Below are 20,786 nucleotides of genomic sequence, written 5' to 3'. Positions count from 1 at the left end.
TCATCTTTTCTTGTGGCTGAGTATTATCCACTGTGTTGTGTACCACATCTTTATCCAATCATCTATCAAAGAACACTTCAGTTTCCAGTTTTGGCCACTGTAAATAATGCTGCAGTGAACTTATGGGTGCATATATATTTGTGTAAATGTTTTGAATTTGGGGGGATAGACACCTAGAAGAGGAATTGCTAGATCATATGGTAACTCATTTTTAATTGAGGAGCCACCATAACATTTTTCATAGTGGCTGAGATTCCCACGAGCAATGAAGGGGGTTTCCTTTTTTTCCAAAACCTCTCCAACACTTGTTATTAACAGTCTAGCTGATAACAGCCATTCTAACAGGTATGAGGTAGTATCTCATTGTAGTTTTGATTTGCATTTCCCTAATAGCTAGTGAAGTTGAACATTTTTTTCATATATCTTTTCCATTTGTATGTGGTCTTGAAAGAATTATTTATTCAGGTCATCTGCCCATTTTTTTAATTGGATTGTTTGTTGGGTGTTGAGTTACATGAGTTTATATATATATATATATATATATATATATATATATATATATATATGATATTAACCTCTTGTCAGAGCTGTTATTTGCAAATATCTTTTCCCATGTGGTTGGTTGCCTTTTTGTTTTGTTAGCAGTTTCTTTTGCTGTGCATAAGCTTTATAGTTTGATATAGTACCATACATTTTCTTTTCCTTTATATTCCTTTCCTTTCAGGTCAATTCATAAAATCCTCCATAAGACCAAGGCCAATAAGTTTAGCACCTATGTTTTCATACTTCTACTTTCTTATTTCAACCTCTGATTAATTTTGAGTTAATTTTTAAAACTTTTTTATTGTTGTTTAAGTAGAGTTGCCTCAATTTCCCTCACACACACCCCCACCCCAGCCATCCCCACTTCCCACTCTTGATCCTACCCTGCTTTGGTTTTGTCCATGTGTCCTTTATAGATGTTTCTGAAAACCCTTCCCCCTTTTCCCCCATTATCCCCTCCCCATCCCCTCTGGTTACTGTCTGTTTGTTCTTAACTTCAATGTCTCTGGTTATAATTTGCTTTCTTGTTTTTTTTCATTTTTAAAAAATATATTTTATTGATTATGCTATTACAGTTGTCCCATTACCCCCGTTCATTCCCCTCCACTCTGCACACCCTCTCCCACCCATTCCCCCCCTTTAGTTCATGTCATGTATCATAAGTTCTTTAGCTTCTACATTTCCCATACTATTCTTGCCCTCCCACTGTCTATTTTCTACCTACCATCTATGCTACTTATTCTCTGTACCTTTTCCTATTCTCTCCTCGTCCCACTCCCCTGTTGCTAACCCTCCATGTGATCTCCATTTCTGTGGTTCTGTTCCTGTTCTAGTTGTTTGCTAAGTTTCTTTTTGTTTTTGTTTTAGGTGTGGTTGTTAATAATTGTGAGTTTGCTGTCAATTTACTATACATGCTTTTTTATCTTCTTTTTCTTAGATAAGCCCCTTTAACATTTCATATAATAAGGGTTTGGTGATGATGAACTCCTTGAAGTTGCCCTTTATCTGCCCTTCCATTCTAAATGAAAGCTTTGCTGGATAGAGTAATCTTGGATGTATGTCCTCACCTTTCATGACTTGGAATACTTCTTTCCAGCCCCTTCTTGCCTGCAAGGTCTCTTTTGAGAAATCAGCTGACAGTCTGATGGGAACTCCTTTGTAGGTAACTGTCTCCTTATCTCTTGCTGCTTCTAGGATTCTCTCCTTCATTTTTACCTTGGCTAATGTAATTCTGATGTGCCTTAGTGTTTTCCTTCTTGGGCCCAACTTCTTTGGGACTCTCTGAGCTCCCTGGACTTCCTGGAAGCTATTTCCTTTGCCAGAATGAGGAAGTTCTCCTTTATTATTTATTCAAATAAATTTTCCACTGGTTACTCTTCCTCTTCTCCTTCTGGTACCCCTATAATTCGGATGTTGGAATGTTTAAAGATGTCCTGGATGTTCCTAAGCCTCTCCTCATGTTTTTGAATTCTTATTTCTTCATTCTTTTCTGATTGGATGTTTCTTTCTTCCTTCTGGTCCACTCCATTGATGTGAGACCCAGCTTTCATTCCGTGACTATTGGTTCCCTGTACATTTTTCTTCATTTCACTTATTGTAGCCTTCACTTTTTCATCTAATTTGTGACCAAAATCAACCAATTCTGTGAGCATCCTGATCATGAGTGATTTGAACTGTGCATCTGATAGGTTAGCTATCTCTTGGTCGCTTAGAAGTACTGATTCTGGGGCTTTCAATTCTGTTTGAGCCATCTTTTGGGGTTTTTGTTTATTTGTTTTTGCTTTGGTCTGGTCATGTCTGTTAAGTATGAGGGGTGCAGCCTTAGGTGTTCACCAGGGCGGGGCACCAGTCACTGGGTTGTGACGTTGTATGTGGGGGCAGGGTTCGAGAGGGAACAATGGTGCTTGCTCTGCTCTCTGTCGGACCTCAGTACCTTCTGCTGCTTCCTCCGAACAAACTGGGCCCTTCTGGTGCCAATTCCCATGTGGGTGGACTTGTGTACCCCGTGGGACTTTCCAACGACTGTTCCTGTTAGGCTGGGAGTCTCTCTGTGTGCCTCAATCACCACAGGTGTTTTCAATCAGTGCCCCAATGCTCTATTTCCCAGCGCAGTAATCCTGGGTTGAGCACGGTGCCTTGCTTCATAATTGCTCCCTCACTGGGTCTCCTGGCTGCCACCCCTCGGCCGGGGTCTGCCAGCTGCCACTTGCGCACTCAGGGTCTGCCCACTGTAGTCTTGCACACCCAGGATGCCTTATGCCTCCAATCCCAATGCTCTCTTCTCTCCATGTAGTGCCTGGCACCCAGCTGCCCAGATGAACTTGTCTATTTTACTTCTTGGTTGTCCGACTTCCATACAGTTCAATTTTCTGTCAGTCCTGGTTGTTATTCTGTTTCTAGATTGTTGTTGTCCCTATCCTGGTTGTGTGAGGAGGTACAGTATGTCTACCTATGCCTCCATCTTGGCCAGAAGTACCCCCTTATTTGTTTCGTTGATTAGGTTACACTTATAGGTGAGATCATATGCTATTTGTCTTTCGCCAGCTGGCATATTTCACTGAGCATAATGCTCTCCAGATCCATCCATGCTTTTGCAAATGGTAGTAGCTCCTTCTTTCTTTGTGCTGAGTAGTATTCCATTGTGTAAATGTACCACAGTTTTTTTGTCCACTCATTTACTGATGGGCACTTAGGCTGTTTCCAGTATTTAGCTATTGTAAACAACACTGCTATGAACATTGGGGTGCATAGGTTCTTTTGAATTGATGACTCAGGATTCTTAGGGTATAGCCCCAAGTAGTGGGATTGCTGGATAGAAAGGCAGTTCCATTTTTAGGTTTTTTTTAGGAAATTCCATGCTGTTTTCCACAGTGCCTGCACCAGCCTGTATTGCCACCAACCATGTACTAGCATTCCCTTTTCTCCACAACATCACCAGCACTTGTTGATTTTTGGTTTATTAATGATGGCCATTCTGTCTAGTGTGGAGTGATGTCTCATTGTGGTTTTAATTTTCATCTCTCTAATGTATATTGATGTTGAGCATTTTTTCATATGGCTGGGCCCACTGGATGTCCTCCTTGGAGAACTGTCTGTTCAGGTCCTTTGAAACCACAGTCAATATACTCAACAGGTAAAAACTAAAAGCTTTCCCACTAAGATCAGGAAGAAGACAATGGTGTCCACTCTCACGACTTCTATTCAGCATGGATTAGAAGTTCTAGACACAATGGTTAGACAGATTTAAAAAATGGAAAGTAAAACAGTCAATGTTTACGGATGGTATGATGATATACATAGCAAACCCTATAGACTCCACCAAAAAACTACTCAATCTTACAAGTGAATTTGGCAAAATGGCCAGATACAAAGTCAACATTCATTCAGGTTTCTTTCTCTTTCTTTCTTTTTCTTTCTTTCTTTCTTTCTTTCTTTCTTTCTTTCTTTCTTTCTTTCTTTCTTTCTTTCTTTCAATTTTGTGTCTTATTTCAAGTTGCTCTAACAAAATACCATAGGCTGGATGGCATAAAAAATGGAAATTTATTTCTCACTGCTTTGGACATTGGGAAGTCTAAAATCAAGGTGCTGGCAGATTTATTTCCTAGAGAGAATCCTCTTCTTGCCCTTTCATAATAGAGAACAAGCTCAGGTTTCTTTCTCTTTTTATAAGGACACTAATCCTATCACAGGGGTCCATATTAGTGATATTATCTAATCCCAATTATCTTCCATATACCTCTACATACCATCATATTGTAAATTAGGACTTTAACATGAATTTGAGGAAACATAAATATTTAATCCATAATATTCTACCCTGGCCTCCCAAATTTATGTACTTATCACATGCAAAATAAATTCACCCCATCCCAACATTTCCAAAAGTCTTAAATTGTTCCAGCATGAACTCTAAATAGTAAAGTCCAAAATCTTATCTAAACATATAAGTCAGGTATAGGTAATACTTGAAGTATCATTCATTCTGAAGCAAAATCCTCCTCCAGGTGTGAACCTATGAAAACATCTAAGTCGTGTGCATTCAAAATCAGTTTTGAAAATCAGAAATGTTGGGACAGATGTAGAAAAGATGTTCCCATTCCAAAAGTGAGAAATAAAAAGGAAAAAAAAAGAAAAAGAAAGACAGGACATGTCCCAAGTAAGACCAAAACTTAGCAAGGCAACTTCTATGACATTTTCAAGATTGAGAATAATCCAGTTTGGCTCAATGTCTCACCTCCTGGATCCACCAACATAACAGTTCCACCTTTGTGGTTCTGCCAGATGGAGGCCTTGCCAGGTAGGGCATCTCACTCACAAGGCTGGGGCAGCTTCACCTGCAAGGCTCCAGATAGTTGACATCTACGCTGTTTACACCACGGTAACAGCCTCCCCTTTTGAAACTGAGGAGGAATCCCTGGTATCTCTAAATAACTTTGAGGTCATTCTTCCTTGTCTTGAAGAGTAGCACATTTGCAAGCAAATAGCTTTATGGTCTGGTCTTGTAGGAGCTACAACTTCTGACAGAGTTCTTTATTTGATCCCATCTCTGTCCCCTAATTTCAAACTGATAATATTTCTGCTGTGGTGGCTTCACACTCATGCTAATATTGTTATCAAATGGTTATGATGGTAACACCTTTAGTGTTTTCTTCAAAACAAGCTCGTGCTCTCTCTCTCTCTTCATGTGAATAGGCTAAGATTTTTCTAAACATTTAAGGTATAGTTACTTTTTGATTAACAATTTTCACTCCTACCAATAAAGCACAATGTTTTATATCTCCCCACATTCTCACCAATATTTTTGCACATTTTTGGAGGGTAGCTGTGTAGCGGGGGACTCCACCTGCAGATCCACCCCCCATGCCACTGCAGATGAGAATAAGTCTACCAAGACATAATCTTTTAGGGGAGGAAAGGCTGACCAGTCTCTCCAAGGAGAAAGGTGTCAAGCTTCTCTCTCAATGGGTTTTTATTGAGTTTAGCTTTCATAGGTATGTGTATCAGAGAGGCTTGGTTTCTAATAAAGAAACCAAAGAAAGGAGGTATGGTTTACAGATAACATTTCTGGGATCATGGGGGTCCTTTTGAGTCAGGGTCTGGTAGACAGGGTGACAACAATCAGCTGTAAAACCTTGGGAAACAAACTTATTTTGTACTTGAATCCTTAACATTTAAATTGAGGACATTCTTAGCAAAGCAGATTTCATGGGACTTTATGCATTCTTTCCTAGGCCTGATCACCCCCCACGGGAAACCACCCATTCCGGCACAGCGCTGCATCCCCCTTCAGCATTGGTTTAGGCCTGAATCAGGCAGGGGAAGCAAGGCAGCCAAGAGATTAGTCAACTTTTTACAGATAGAATGAGGACTCAGGCTATAATAAAGCTTAGGGTTAAGGGTCTTTTGTCTATCCTCCACAAGCCCCTAAGTCCTTCCCTGTTGGCCCCTTTGTGGCTGTGCCTGTCTTAGTTTGTTCCTTCCTTGAGGAATCGTACCTGTCATTGACTATCCAGCCATCCTCCAGATGCCAAGTAGGGTGAAGTAAAGGGGCAGAGGCTGCATCCCTATCAGGAGGATAAGTTCTGTCTACTTAGTGGCTTATGGCCTCAAGGTCTTTTTACTCAGACTTAGCCATGGGGAGTTACAGCTTCTGAAACCAGGCAGGGTGGTTCCCAAGAGGTAGCCATACTAATGGGTGCATCTGTTTACTTTTAAGCTATGTATGTTATTTGAAGAATTTCTTGTACACTGACTGCATTCTGATTATTTTCAATATACATTTTTATAACTTAATTTCGGTGTGTATCTAATTTACATTTAACATACTTATGGTGTTAAGATTTAATTCTACCATTTTATTATTTCTGCTCTATTGCTTTTTACTGTCTTATTTCTGTTTTTCTTCTTTACTGTGAGTTTTGTGAATGCTTGTTAGTATTCCATTTCAATTTACTTATATAGCTTATTACTATGTTTATTTGTATAGTGGTTATTCTATGAATAATGATATACACATAGGCATACTTCAAAAAAATGAGAGTGTGACTCCATATCACTGCAATAAAGTGAATATAGCAATAAATTAGTCATAAATTATTTGGTTTTCCAGTGCATATAAAAGTTATGTTTAACTATATAGACGTCTATTGGTCATGCAATAAAATTATGTCTAAAACAATGTGTATATCTTAATTTAAAAATAATTTCTAGAATTCAAGAGATGGTGGTGAGGTAGCTGGAAGTAAAGTCCACTTCCCCCACCACATGGGTGAAATACCTAGCTGATCTTCTGAGGAACAGAGCTAACAGCCAACGGTATTCCAGAATACATAAAGACTGAAGACCAAAAATTATAGAGGACATTGAAAAATCAGACAGTGAGACAATAATACCTGGAGTCGAGAAAAGACCAGAGTTAGACCCAAACAGGGGTTTTATCAACAACAGAGAAAGTGAGACAAATTTCACTTACTCCAGAGAACTTGCAAGGTGTGATAAATGAACACCTGTACAACTGCTGGCAGAGGAAACCCACCAACAAAAGAACAACCAAAAGATAACAAAGGAAGAAGGTGGAGGAGGGAGTGAAAGCCACACTAACCTCAATCCAGGACTGATCTGGAAACATAACTAAAAGGTGGAGACATTACCCACAACAAACAACTGAGCAAGACTGAGAGAGAGCCTCAAAATTTTGTACCACAGAAGAATCATATTAAAAAACAACCTGTCTTCACCTGCACAACAGAATACAAGATGTGGTGGACAGAGTGACCCTCAGTTAAACAGCTGGAGGGAAGGACCCAACAAAAAAAGACCCAACAACAATCAAAACCCAAAAACATACAGAGAGCCAACATAAATGACAGCCCAAGACCAGGGAACTCAGGAGGCTAAGGAGACTCCACTGTTGAATCTCACAGGTATTCCACCATAGAAGTTCACACAAGAAACCCAGGGTCTCAGAATAGATCAATTTAAGAATTGATTTAAGAATCTGAGGCTAACAAGAAGAGTCTCACAAACAATGGAAAGACAAAGAAATACTCCCAAAATGAAAGGAAAGGAGGAAGCCTGAGAAAGAATGCTAAATGAAATAGAGGCAAGTCAACCATCAGATATTGACTTCAAAGCAGTGGTTATCAGGAAGTTCAACGAGCTCACAGAGAACTACCAGGTAGTACAAAGAACTCAGTGCAAACTACATCAACATGAAAAAGAAAATATAAACTATCAACAAGGGCCAAGAGGAAATGAAGAATGGCAATTCTGAACTGAAAAACACAGTAAAAGGAATCTAAAGTAGGCTACATGAGGCAGAAGATTGAATCAGTGAGCTGGAGACAAGGTAGAAAAACACAACCAGAAAGAGCAAGAAAAGGAAAAGAGGATCGAAAAGAATGAAGAGGGATTAAGGGAAAGGCAGTACAACATGAAACATAATAATATCCATATAATAGGAATACCAGAAAGAAAAGAAGAAGAGCAAGGGATAGAAAAGCTGTTTGAAAGAGTAATGATGCAAAACTTCCCTAATTTGATGAGAGAAAAAGTCACACAAATCCAGGAAACACAGAGAGTCCCCATCAAGAGGAACCCAAAAAGACCTACTTCAAGACACATCATAATTAAAATGGCAAAATTCCAAGACAAGGAGAGAATTTTAAAGGCAGCAAAGGAGAAATAGGGAGCCCCAATAAGGTTAACAGCTGACTTCTCCATGGAAACATCCAAGCCAGAAGGGAATGGCAAGAAATATTCCACATAATGAGAACCAGAGGCCTGCAACCAAGGCTACTTTACCCAGCAAGGCTCTCAATCAAGATAGAAACCAAATAAGGAATTTTCCAGAGAAAAGAAGTCTAAAAGAATACACCTCCACCAAACCAGCTCTGCAAGAGATGCTAAAAGAACTGCTTTCAGGAAAGGAAGGAAGAGAGAGAGAGAGGGAGGGAGAGAGGAACACACGTACATAAATGGCAATGAATAAGTCCCTATTAATAACCTTAAATGTAAATGAGCTAAATGCTCCAATCAAAAGACATAGAATAGCTGAATGGATAAGAAAGCATGACCCACACATATGCTACCTACAAGAGACCCACCTCAGAATAAGAGACCTACACAAACTGAAGTGAAGGGCTGGAAAGAAATACTCCAAGGAAACAGACAGGAATAAAAAAGAAGCTGAGATAGCAATACTCATATCAGACAAAATACACTTCAAAACAAGGGCCATAAAAAAACACTGAGAAGGACACTTCATAACACTCAAGGGAAGAATCCACAAAGACCACATAAACATTGTAAATACATATGCACTCAACATACGATCATCCAAATACATAAAGAAAATCTTGGAGGGTTTAAAGAAAGATATTGACAGCAACACAATTATAGTAGGGGATTTTAACACCACACTGTCAAAAATGAACAAATCTTCCAACCCAAATATCGACAAAGATATTGTGGCATTGAACAATGCCCTAGATGAAATGGAATTAACTGGTATATATAGAGAGCCATATATCCCAAAGAAGCAAAATACATATTCTTTTCAAATGTACATGGAACATTTTCAAAGATAGACCACATGATAGAACACAAAACAAGCCTCAACAAATTCAAGAAAATTGAAATCATATCAAGCATTTTCTCTGACCACAAGGGACTGAAACTAGAAACCAACCTCAAGGAAAAAAATGCAAAACACTCAAAAACATGGAGATTGAATAGCATGCTATTAAACAATGAATGGGTCAAGAACGAGATCACAAAAGAAATAAAAATTTCTGGAAACAAACGAAAATGATCTCACAACAACTGTAAGCTTATGGTACACAGAGAAGGCAGTCCTGGGAAGGAAGTACATAGCAATACAGGCCTACCGAAAAAGGATAGAAACATTTCACACAACCTAGCCTATGCCTACAAGAACTTGAGGAACAACAACAAAGACAGTCCAGAGCAGATAAAAGGAAGGAAATAACCAAGATCAGAGCAGAATTAAACACATAGAGATTAAAAGCACAATTCTAAGGATCAATGAATCCAGAAGCTGGTTCTTTAAAAAGATAAATCAACATGCTTTTACACAGGCTCATCAAGAAAAAAAAAGAGAAAGGACCCAAATAAAAACAATCAGAAATGAAAGAGGGGAGATTACAACTGATACCACAGAAATACAAAGAATTGTAAGAAATTACTACAAAGAACTGTATGCCAAGAAATTTGAAAACCTAGGTGAAATAGACAAATTTCTAGAAAAATATAACCTTCCAAAACTTAATAAAGAAGAAGCAAAAAGCCTGAACACACTGATAACAGCAGACAAAATTGAAGCAGTATCAAAAAACTCCCACACACAAAAATTCTGGACCAGACGGTTTCACAGGAGAATTCTACAAAGCATTTAAGAAAGAGCTAACCCCTATCCTTCACAGATTATTAAAAAATTTCAAGAAGATGAAAGACTCCTAAACTCTTTTTATGAAGACAGGATCATGTTAATCCCAAAACCAGGTAAAGATACAACAAAGAAAGACAACTTTGGGCCAATATCACTGATGAACATAGACGCTAAAATCCTAAAGAAAATATGGGCAAACTGCATCCAACAATACATTTAAAACATCATATACCATGACCAAGTGGGATTCACCCCAAGGATGAAAGGCTGCTACAATAGTCACAAATCAATAAATGTAATACATCACATAAACAAAATGAAAGTCAAAAATCACATGATCACATCTATAGATATGCAAAAGGAATTTCATAAGGTAGTACAGCACCCATTCATGATAAAATCACTCAGCAAAGTGGAAATAGCGGGAACATTCCTCAACATAATAAAGGCCATACAGGACAGACCTACAGCCAACATCATACTCAATGGTCAAAAACTAAAATCTTTTCTACTAAGATCAGGAACAAGACAAGGTTGTCCACTTTCACCACTTCTATTCAACATAGTGTTGGAAGTTTTAGCCACAGTGATCAGACAAGAAAAGGAAATAAAAGACATCCAAATTACAAAGGAGGACACAAAACTGTCATTGTTTGCAGATGACATGATAGTGTACATAGAAAATCCTTTAGACTCCACCAAAAAAACTGCTTGGACTAAAAAATGTGTTTGGCAAACCAGCTGGATACAAAGTCAATATCCAGAAATCAAAGGCATTTTTTAATATTAACAATGAAACAGCAGAAGCAGAAATCAACAAAAAAATCCCATTTGATATTGAAACAAGAAAAATAAAATACGTAGGAATAAAACTAACCAAGGAGGTAAAAGTCCTGTATTCAGGAAACTACGCAACACTGAAGAAAGAAACCAAGGAAGACACAAACAAATGGAAACATATACTGTGTTCATGGATTGGAAGAATTAACATCATCAAAATGCCCATACTACCAAAGCAATTTACAGATTTAGTACAATACCTGTTAAAGTACCAATGGCATATTTCACAGATATAGAACAAATACTTCAAAAATTTATATGGAACCACAAACAATCCCGAATAGCTGCTGCAATTTTGAGAAAGAAGAGCAAAGTAGGAGGAATCACAATACCTAATACCAAACCATATTACAAAGTCCACTGTAATCAAACCAGCCTAGTACTGGCATAAAAACAGGCACATGGACCAATGGAACAGAATGGAGAGCCCAGAAATAAACCCAAGGCTCTTAAGTCAATTAATATTTGACAAAGTGGGCAGCAACATGAAATGAAGTAAAAATAGCCTCTTCAACAAATGGTGTTGGGAGAACTGGACAGCTACGTGCAAAAAAATGAAACTTGATCACCAACTTACACCATACACAAAAATAAATTCAAAGTGGATAAAAGATTTAAATATAAGCCAGGACAACATTAAAGTCCTAGAGGAGAACATAGGCAGGAAAATCTCACATATTTCACACAGCAACATTTTTACTGATATGTCCCCTAGAGCAAGGGACATAAAGGAAAGAATAAATAAATGGGATCTCATCAAAATAAAAAGCTTCTGCATGGCTAAAGAAAACAGTAATAAAATAAAAAGAGAACCAACTGTATGGGAAAACATATTTGCCAATGATACCTCAGGCAAGGATTTAATGTCCAAAATAAGTAATGAACTCACAGGACTCCACTCTAAGAAGACAAGCAGCCCAATTTAAAAAAATGGGCAAAGGACTTGAACAGACACTTCTCCAAGGAGGACATACCGAGGGCCCAAAGACACATGAAAAGATGTTCCATATGGCTAGCTATCAGAGAGATGCAAATTGAAACCACAATGAGATACCACTTTACACCAGTCAGAATGGGCATAATAAACAAAGCAACAAACAAGTGTTGGAGAGGTTGTGGAGAAAAGGGGACCCTAGTGCACTGTTGGTGGGACTGCAGACTGGTACAACCACTATGGAAAACAGTATGGAATTTCTTCACAAAACTCAAAATGGATCTGCCTTTTGACCCAGCAATTCCACTGCTAGGATTATATCCTAAGAAACCTGAAACACCAATCCAAAAGAACCTGTGCACCCCAATGTTCATAGCAGCACAATTTACAATAGCCAAGTGTTGGAAGCAACCTAGGTACCCATCAGTAAATGAATGGATCAAAAAACTATGGTACATTTACACAATGGAATTCTATGCAGCAGAAAGAAAGAAGGAGCTCCTACCCTTTGCAACAGTGTGGATGGAACTGGAACTCATTATGCTGAGTGAAATAAGCCAGGCAGTGAAAGATAAATATTATATGATCTCACCTTTAACAGGAATCTAAACAACAAAACATACAAACAAGAAAAATATAACCAAATACACTGAAATAGAGAACAGGCTGACAGTGACCAGAGGGGAGGGAGGAGGGAATTTCAAGGGGAAAAAGGGAGGGTTTGCAGGAACAAGTATAAAAGACACATGGACAAAAACTAGGGGGAGTTGGAAATGGGAGGGGGGTGAGGAGCACTGCAGGGTGGGCTGGGATGGGAATAAAAGACTGAAAATTCTACTTGAAGAAGAATTTTTAAGAAGTGAAAAAAAATAAAACCACAATGGGATATCACTTAACATCAGTCAGAATGGCCATCATAAACAAATCAACAGAGTGTTTGGCCAAGACGGAGGCATAGATGGAAACCCCTTGCTTCCTTTCACAGCCAAGCGGAGGATAACAACCAATCTAAAGTCAATTAACAATCAGAAGTTCCAGAAAATCATACAGCATGGGTCTCCAACAACCATAGAAATAAAGAAACAGTCAAACAGAACAACCGGGCTGGTAAGGCAGCAGTGGGAGAGAAACCACGGCAAGGCAGCAGACACTCGAGGGCCGGGCTTGTTGAGAAACTGAGGCAAGGCAGTGACCTTGCAGGCCAAGCTGGCTCTGGCAGGGTGGGTGGGGCTGACTTAAGGGGAAACTGAGACTCAGAATGGGCTGTGGTGTGTGGCGGTTGCCACGGCAGAAAAAACTCCCAGGCTCACACAATGGTTCATTGAAAAGGGGGTGAGAGACAAGCAGATGAGCTGCGTTGTTCCTTTTCTGGACTCTCCCCCACATGCAGTGTGGCAACACAGCAAGGAGGGTTGCCCTGCCTGGGTGCATATGTAAGGCCCAGCCCTCTTACAACTTACAACTTAATAGGGGCCCCAAACAAAGAAACAGGGCCAAAATGAAACAACAGAGCAAAACTTCAGAAAGAGAGCTAAGTGATGAGGAGATAGCCCACCTATCTGATGGAGAATGTAAAGCCTTGGTAATCAAAATGCTAACAGAACTGACTGAGCTTGGTTGAAAAATGAAAAAACAAATGAAAGATACCTGAAATGAAATAAAGCAAAATATTCAGAGAACCAACAGTGACAGGAAGGAAACCAGGACTCAAATCAATGATTTGGAACAAAAGGAAGAAATAAACACCCAACTGGAATAGAATGAAAAAACAGGAATTCAAAAAAGTGAAGAGTGTCTTTCAAACCTCTGGGACAACCTAAATTATAGGGGTACCAGAAGGAGAAGAGAAACATCAAGAAATTGACAATTTATTTGAACAAATAATGAAGGAAAACTTCCCCAATCTGGCAAAGGAAATAGACTTCCAGGAAATCCAGGAAGCCCAGAGAGTCCCAAAGAAGTTGGGCCTAAAGAGGAACACACCAAGGCACATCATCATTAAGTTACCCAAGATTAAAGCCATCAAGCAGCAAGTGGGAAGGAATGAGTTACCTACAAAGGAGTTCCCACAAGGCTATAGCTGATTTCTCAAAAGAAATCTTACAGGCAAGAAGGGGCTGGAAAGAAGTGTTTGAATTCATGAAAGGCAAGGACCTACATCCAAGATTGCTCTATCCAACAAAGCTGTCATTTAGAATGGAAAGGCAGATAAAGTGCTACCCAGATAAGGTGAAGTTAAAGGAGTTCATCGTCACCAAGCCCTTATTATATGAAACATGAAAGGGACTTATCTAAGAAAAGATAAAAAATATGAATGGTAAAATGATAACGCACTCACACTATCAACAAATGAATCTAAAAAAAGAAAAAGAAAGAAAAACAACAAAAACAAAAACTAAGCCAACAACTAGAATTGGAACAGAGTTAGAGAAATGGACATCACATGGAGGCTTTTCAGTGAGGAGGGGGAAGAGAGGAATAAGGGTTAAAGAGTACAAGAGTACAAGGAAGAAGAAGCATAACTGGTGGGTATTAAATGGATGGGGAGAAGAAAAAATGGCATAGGAATCAGAGAACTAAAAGAATTTTTATGTATAACCCATGGAGATGAATTAAGGTCAGGGGAAAGCTGGAGGGTTGGGAGTGCAGGGAGGAGGTGGGAAAAAGGCGGGAAATTTTTGAAAACTGTAATTGATTTCATAATCAATGAAATATACTTAAAAATGAACAAACAACAAGTGCTGGTGAAGTTTTGCATAAAAGGGAACATTAGTACAGTTTTGGTAGGAATGCAGACTGGTCCAGCTATTTTGGAAATCATAATAGAATTTCCTCAAAAAACTATAAAGGAACTGCCTTTTGATTCAGCAATTCCACTGCTGGGATTATACCCTAAGTATCCTGAAACACCAATTCAAAAGAATCTATGCAAGCCTATGTTCATAGCAGTGTTATTTACAATAGCCAAGTGCTTGAAAAAGTTTAAGTGCCCATCAGTAAATGAGTGGACCAAAAAACTGTGTTACATTTACATGATGGAATATTATGCAGCAGCAAGAAAGGAGAAACTCCCACCCTTCACGACAGCTTCGATTCAACTGGGAGTATTATGCTGAGTGAAATAAGCCAGGTTATAAAAGAGAAATATCATATGATCTCACCTGCAAGTGGAACCTAATGAACAAAACAATCAAGTGAGCAAACTAGAACCAGAGACATAGAAATATTAATCATGTGATTGGGTCTGCTAGGAACCAGCCCCTCATAACAAAAAACACATTGTAGCTCTTTACACTTAGTAAATTCCAAAGGTTTTGGGATGTTTATGCCAGTAAAGGGAATAAAGACTATGTTGGGAACCGCCCTGACTGGTATCAGAAGCTGAAACCCCCGCCTAGGCTAAGGCTAAGGAAACGCCCTTGGAACCGTAAGCCAGCAAGGAGACAAAAGCTTATCTCCCTGGCAGGAATGCTGCTTCTGCTGCTGAACCCTCAAAAGCTTGGTCGGTTAGCCAAAGATGGGTAAGATTCCCCATGGGGGGAACGACCTAAGGCAGGCACGATCACTTTGGGAGGCCCCCCCAAAAGAAGGACTTGGGGGGCTGCAGCAGAAGGGGGTGATGGACCCTCGCTTCTCGGCTTTGACATAGCCTGAGTTCTCATCGTCTGGGAGAAAATCTTATTGCCTTAGTTCCCATGCTAAGCCTGAAACAATGACAGGGTGGTACAGCTCTGTGCTGAAAGGGCAGATTCCCTGGGTGATCAGGCCTAAGAAAGAACATGTAAATTACTGTGAAACCTTCTTTGTTTAAAATGCTCTCAGTTGAATGAGAGGGGTCCAAGGAGGAAGTTTGTTCCTCAAAGTCTTACAGCTCTTTGACCCCCACTCAATAGACCAGCAGAGTTCCTTGTTTTCTATAGTTCCTTACTTCCCCCTGATAAGTACTGTGCTTTACCTGAATTATTATGCAAAATGAGCCCAATAAAAGCATGTATGGACGGTAAATCAGGGCCCTCCCCACTAGGGGGGGTGGCCATTTCTGTCCCTACTTCCCCACAGGACCTGGCTGTCTCTGTGCATGTGTGTGTGTTTGTTTCTCGCGTGTTTTTCGGCGAGCCATCCACAGCGTTCCGTGGTCACTGCTGGCCGGTGACCCACGCGCAACAAGACTAAACGCATATTTCTTATAAATCACAAGTTTTAATTGAACTTTAGCTTTAAAAATTAATATGAATCAAAATTAGTAATCAAGTTTAGATGTTCAAGGAAAATTGGTTATCACTATTTTATTCATTAGATACAGAAATTTAACAAAGTAAACCTTGAAGAAAACACAAAGAATAATAAGTATCAGTGAGTATTTTTCACCCCACATCAAAATTCCTTTGGATGCTGAAGCACTTAATCCTAGTTTAAAGAATGCTGGTTTATATCCCTTGGCACACCATTGCCCTTTCCTAGAAGTAAAATTAACATAGGTAATCATAGAAAGAGGAACAAATTTAAGACATTCTGTGCATGCTTCTACTGTGCAACTAGAAAAAAATAACACTGTCATTTATTAAATGTTTTTTTTCATCAATTAAATATTCACTGAGAACCAACCATGTGCTAACTACTGTGGTAAATGCTGAAGACTTACCTAAGGAAAAAGACAAGGTGAAGCAGCCTCTCCTTTCACAAACTTCAGTTTTGTTACAATGAAAATAATTAAAATGCAGGTCACATTTCAACATCCATAGGTAAATTATTTGCTTATCAAATTATTTTTATATAACCGAAATTTAATATGTGAACTCAACTAAAATTGGAGTCAAGAGGACCTGCAGAGGAAGCTCTGACACCCTACCACTCACGGTTAACTAAAAGAGGAAGAGGCAAGCCTTCCAACACTTCCCAACCCCTACAGGAAGAAGAAATATTTTATTCTCCCCTGGCAACAGGGGTAGTCAATGAGAGACTATCAGAATCTAGTCAATGAAAAGCCACTACACTTTGAACTCCCAGTTTCCTCCAATGGAGTTTTTGTTTATGAAAGCTCCTCCCAACTTCCTCTTTCCTCTGTAAAAAAAGTCAATCCCTTTGTTCTCTCAACTTGCCTATGATTTTGCTATAGCTTGCAGGTCACAGATTGCAATTCTTTGCTATTCCTTAATAAACTCATTTTTGCTCATAACTTGTTTTTAAAGTCAACATAATTTGGTGATCTGAAGTGGGATCCAGAGAAGACCGTCAACTCCAAGGCTGGGTTGATACCCAGAGCCCATTCAGTACATTGCTTGCTCACTAACCCTGGACTTGGATGGTAAGCTCTGCTGTCTGCATTTTGAAATCTGCAGACTTTATTCAGGATCTCTCAGGAGTCCTTGTTTTTTCTGAGAGTACTTCTTTGGCCTTTGGCCTTATTTCTTTTGAAACTGAGCTGTTCCTATAGGAATTGTACATACTAGCCTTTGTTCCAATTCGTCTCAGAACTGAGGTATCCCTATTGGAATTGTGCCAACCTTTGTCCTGACTCTTTTGGGATTAGGCTCTTCCTATATATAGGAGTGTGCTATCTTTTGCCCTAGAGAAAAAGACCCCATCAGAGGGGGTCTCAGTCATCTAAATGTTTTAAGAGCAACACCCTTCAGTGACCCAGGTCAGTTAATGTTTTAAAACTGTGGTCCTTCTTCATGTGCATTTCAAACTTAATGGACCAATTTTAACCAAAAGCAGTCTAAAATAGGAAGAGCCATAACGGGCAACTTTCAAACTTCCTGAAATTACTTGTCTTAAAACTGAATTGGACAACCAATAATTGTCAAAACAGTAAAATTCCTATTTTGATTCACATTTTGAGGCTTCCAAACCGTATCAGAAGTCCATAATTGCCTCTCTACAAAATACGTCTAAATTAACTGAGTCAAACAACTAAAGACAAACAAAATGGATTCTGGAGCCATGTGGTTCCCTCTCCAGGCTTCTTTGTCTCAAACTCCTCCCATGACATCTTTCTCTTTCCTTTCTACAACAGCCCACCTCCTAGTATATTCTCCAATCCTCATTCTAATTATCTCACCAAACTTCCCTTTTCACCAAATCTCTACCCACTTTCTCTTTCTTTGAACCTATCAGAACCTGTCCCTTTAAAGTTGTCATCTGACCATCCTAATAAACCCTGAGTTTCTTATGATCTCTGAACTAAGGACAAATTGTGAGCCATATCATTTCTTCTGCTGCAGGAAGATAAGGCAGCAATAGCAGGCCAAATCCACCTGAATTGGCAGTGGGCATATTGGGCTCTATGCACTCAGCCTCTGTCAGCATCCCAGCCATGCCCCAGTCTGAAGAAAGGGCAAGTTGAGGGGTGGGGGGCCCTCACCACATTCCAGTTTCCCAAATATGACCCTTGGGGCCAACAGGTGTCCTTTTGTCTGGGGGTGGTTCACGCACTGCAGCAGTGTTACAGTTAAACAATCTATCTGCAGAGCTAGGGAGTTTCCCCCATTGACCAGGATGGCCACAGGGGGAGGTTCTCATACTGAGCACATGGAAAGCTAGAGATATCAATGGATAGGGCCTGAGCATGAAGAACTAGTAAGATAATTGGATAATAGAAAATTCCTTCTGCCCCTTCCAGTACCAGATTGAGGGTGAGACCAGGGAAAGGCAGGCACATGTGCCATGAAAGTCGAAATGGCACAAGGGGAGGTGCTGGACCAAAGAGGCTATCAATGTAGTCTGGGAAAAGAAGGGATTGTTTGGGGGGTGGAACCACCTGAAGCACACAAAAGTTTGGCAAGTTGATCGGTCATTTTGAAAAAGCACCTGGCCTGTCCTACACCTAAGCTACTATAATCCCAGGGGAAGAAAGAAGCTCACTCTAGCTTGTGACCTGAACTCAGTGTACCCACACAGCTAAGGTGCACATGCCTATTCTCTCCATATGCCAAGTGGATTTAGCAGCCATGAGACCCATGGCCTCTAGAAGGGAGCCTCTCACTCTCTATCTGACCTGGTGATGTACTCACAGGTGTATTTGTGTGCTCTCTCCTGGGAGCACACAACCTTGTGGTCCTAGCAGCTGCATGGCCTATGGGTGTGTGGGCTCTACACGCAGGCTCCGGGGGGAGCCTGGAGTAAACAGTAGCTGGGAACATGCTAAGCTACCTGGATGGGGATTATGACTTCTTAGCAGCTGCCTGAAACCTCAAAAGGACTATACTTTAAATTGGAGCAGGAACTCTGGACACTAGCTTTTGTCCTGGTCATACTGAGGAGATAGGCTTTGAGACATGATTTTGCCCTTCTCCCAGATCATGCAGCACCTGAAGGAAACATTTTTCCCTTTGCACCAGCATCTCCCTCATGAGTTTTCTTTTTGTGGTGACAGGAAGCCAAACCCTTGTTTTTTGTCCAGTTATAGCAAAGCAGTGCCAAATAGGGTCATCTCTAAGTCTGAGGTACCCACCCTGGACCATTAACCTGCTATTGCAGTGGAGAATGAACCAGCCATAGTGGATGGCACCAAAGGGCATGGAAAAGGGGGTCAGCAGTCTCCTGCATTTCAGCATGATGTTTCCCCTACAGTTGGTCAATGGAAAGAGCCAGCCCGCTTGTGCCCAGTTTGGAGGCTCTGGTCTGGAGGACTGGCCTAGCTTGAGCTCCTGGAAAACCCCAAACCAGAACAGCTTCTCCTTCAACCAAATCCATACCTACAGCAAAAGTGCTCACTTCAGTTGAGTTCCAGAACAGCCTTTCTTTCTCCACAATCCTGGGTCCTGGGCTCAGAGGCAAGGCTGAGTGGAGCACATACACTGTCTTTGGAAAAGACACAGGTGTTGCCACCTTGATTCAGGCTGGTTTATTTCCCAGAAAGCTGGCCCTCAGCAGCCCTGGACCACTGGCACCACTAAGTGATCAAGGTTGTGTACCAGTATTACCCCTCCTACCCCAGTCATGTACCAAGAACATTGGATAGCAGCTTGGGCTACAATACAAGAAAGTACAGCAGGTGCTGCGAGGACTCCTATCCTCAGTGTACCCACCCAGCTCATGTGACAACTATGGCAGGGACACCAACTTCTATCCATTTACTGAGACCCACAGCAGTGCCTAGTTGAACCCTTCTACATGGCAGATGGCAGCCTGTACCACTTGGACAATTTCTGGAGCTCCCCAGGCCAAGAGATCTTTCAGCCCATACCGGGTAAGGGATAATTCCCCCAGTCCTCTCACCAGGTGGCAGCAGCTCCATGGGCAGTGGCAGTGGTGGCCAGGTTTGAGTCTGTACCAGCATGAGCACATGTGCCACCAGCAGCACAGGACAGACATGAACTTCTGGCTCTTGACACTGGCCACTTTCTCAGTCCCAACAACCACCTATGGAAGCACTGCCAGCCAAATGCCCCATTTGAGAAGGAATAGTTGACAGCCTCATGGGCTCCTGAGGGACCAGGACCAGCAGCACAAAGGACAGCCCTCGAAAGGCACTGGCCCCATATCACTAAAGCAGTAACTTCTGGTCCAATCTCTTGACCCCTGTGTGTTTCTCCCATGGCCTGGCAGAGACATCACAGTGATAACAAGCAGGGTTCCTTGGTGCCTTATGCCTTATTGCCCAGCTATGACAGGGATCTCCACAGCCTTCAGAACAAGATGAAAGATTACCTAAAGGAGCCCATGTGCTTTGCAGCCATACCTGAGGTGCCCACTGCAAAGTGTACTCAGTGCTGCCTGGCCAGTGTACACTGACCTTGAGTTTTTCTGGCCCCATCATGCCACTGGGTTGCCAGCACACCACCTAGCTTGGAGGCAGTCATTCAAAGGATGACCAATGGGAAGTGACATCCTTATGTACAATCATATGGCTCTCCCCAGCAGCAGCCCAGTGCACTCCTTGACCTCTCTCATAAGCTCCACTTCTACAGTGGACTTGCCACATGGGTGCCATCAAGATCAAGCGGGAGGAGGAGGAAGAGGAAAATGTGTAGGTAGCCAACAACTTGGAGGACAAGAAGGAGCATAAAGAACTGAGACAAGTGAACATCTAACATATGGTTTATCCAGGAAAATGTT

General features: G+C 40.7%; 1 pseudogene; it reads left to right on the top strand.

Moving 5' to 3' along the window:
- Positions 1-19,211: 19,211 nt before the first annotated feature.
- LOC114511253 lies at positions 19,212-20,144 on the top strand (annotated as a pseudogene).
- Positions 20,145-20,786: the final 642 nt, after the last annotated feature.

Source organism: Phyllostomus discolor, chromosome 12, assembly GCF_004126475.2.
Source record: "Phyllostomus discolor isolate MPI-MPIP mPhyDis1 chromosome 12, mPhyDis1.pri.v3, whole genome shotgun sequence".
NCBI lineage: Eukaryota > Metazoa > Chordata > Mammalia > Chiroptera > Phyllostomidae > Phyllostomus > Phyllostomus discolor.
Note: the sequence above shows the minus strand (reverse complement) of the source record. Positions and strands in the feature narration are given on the sequence as shown.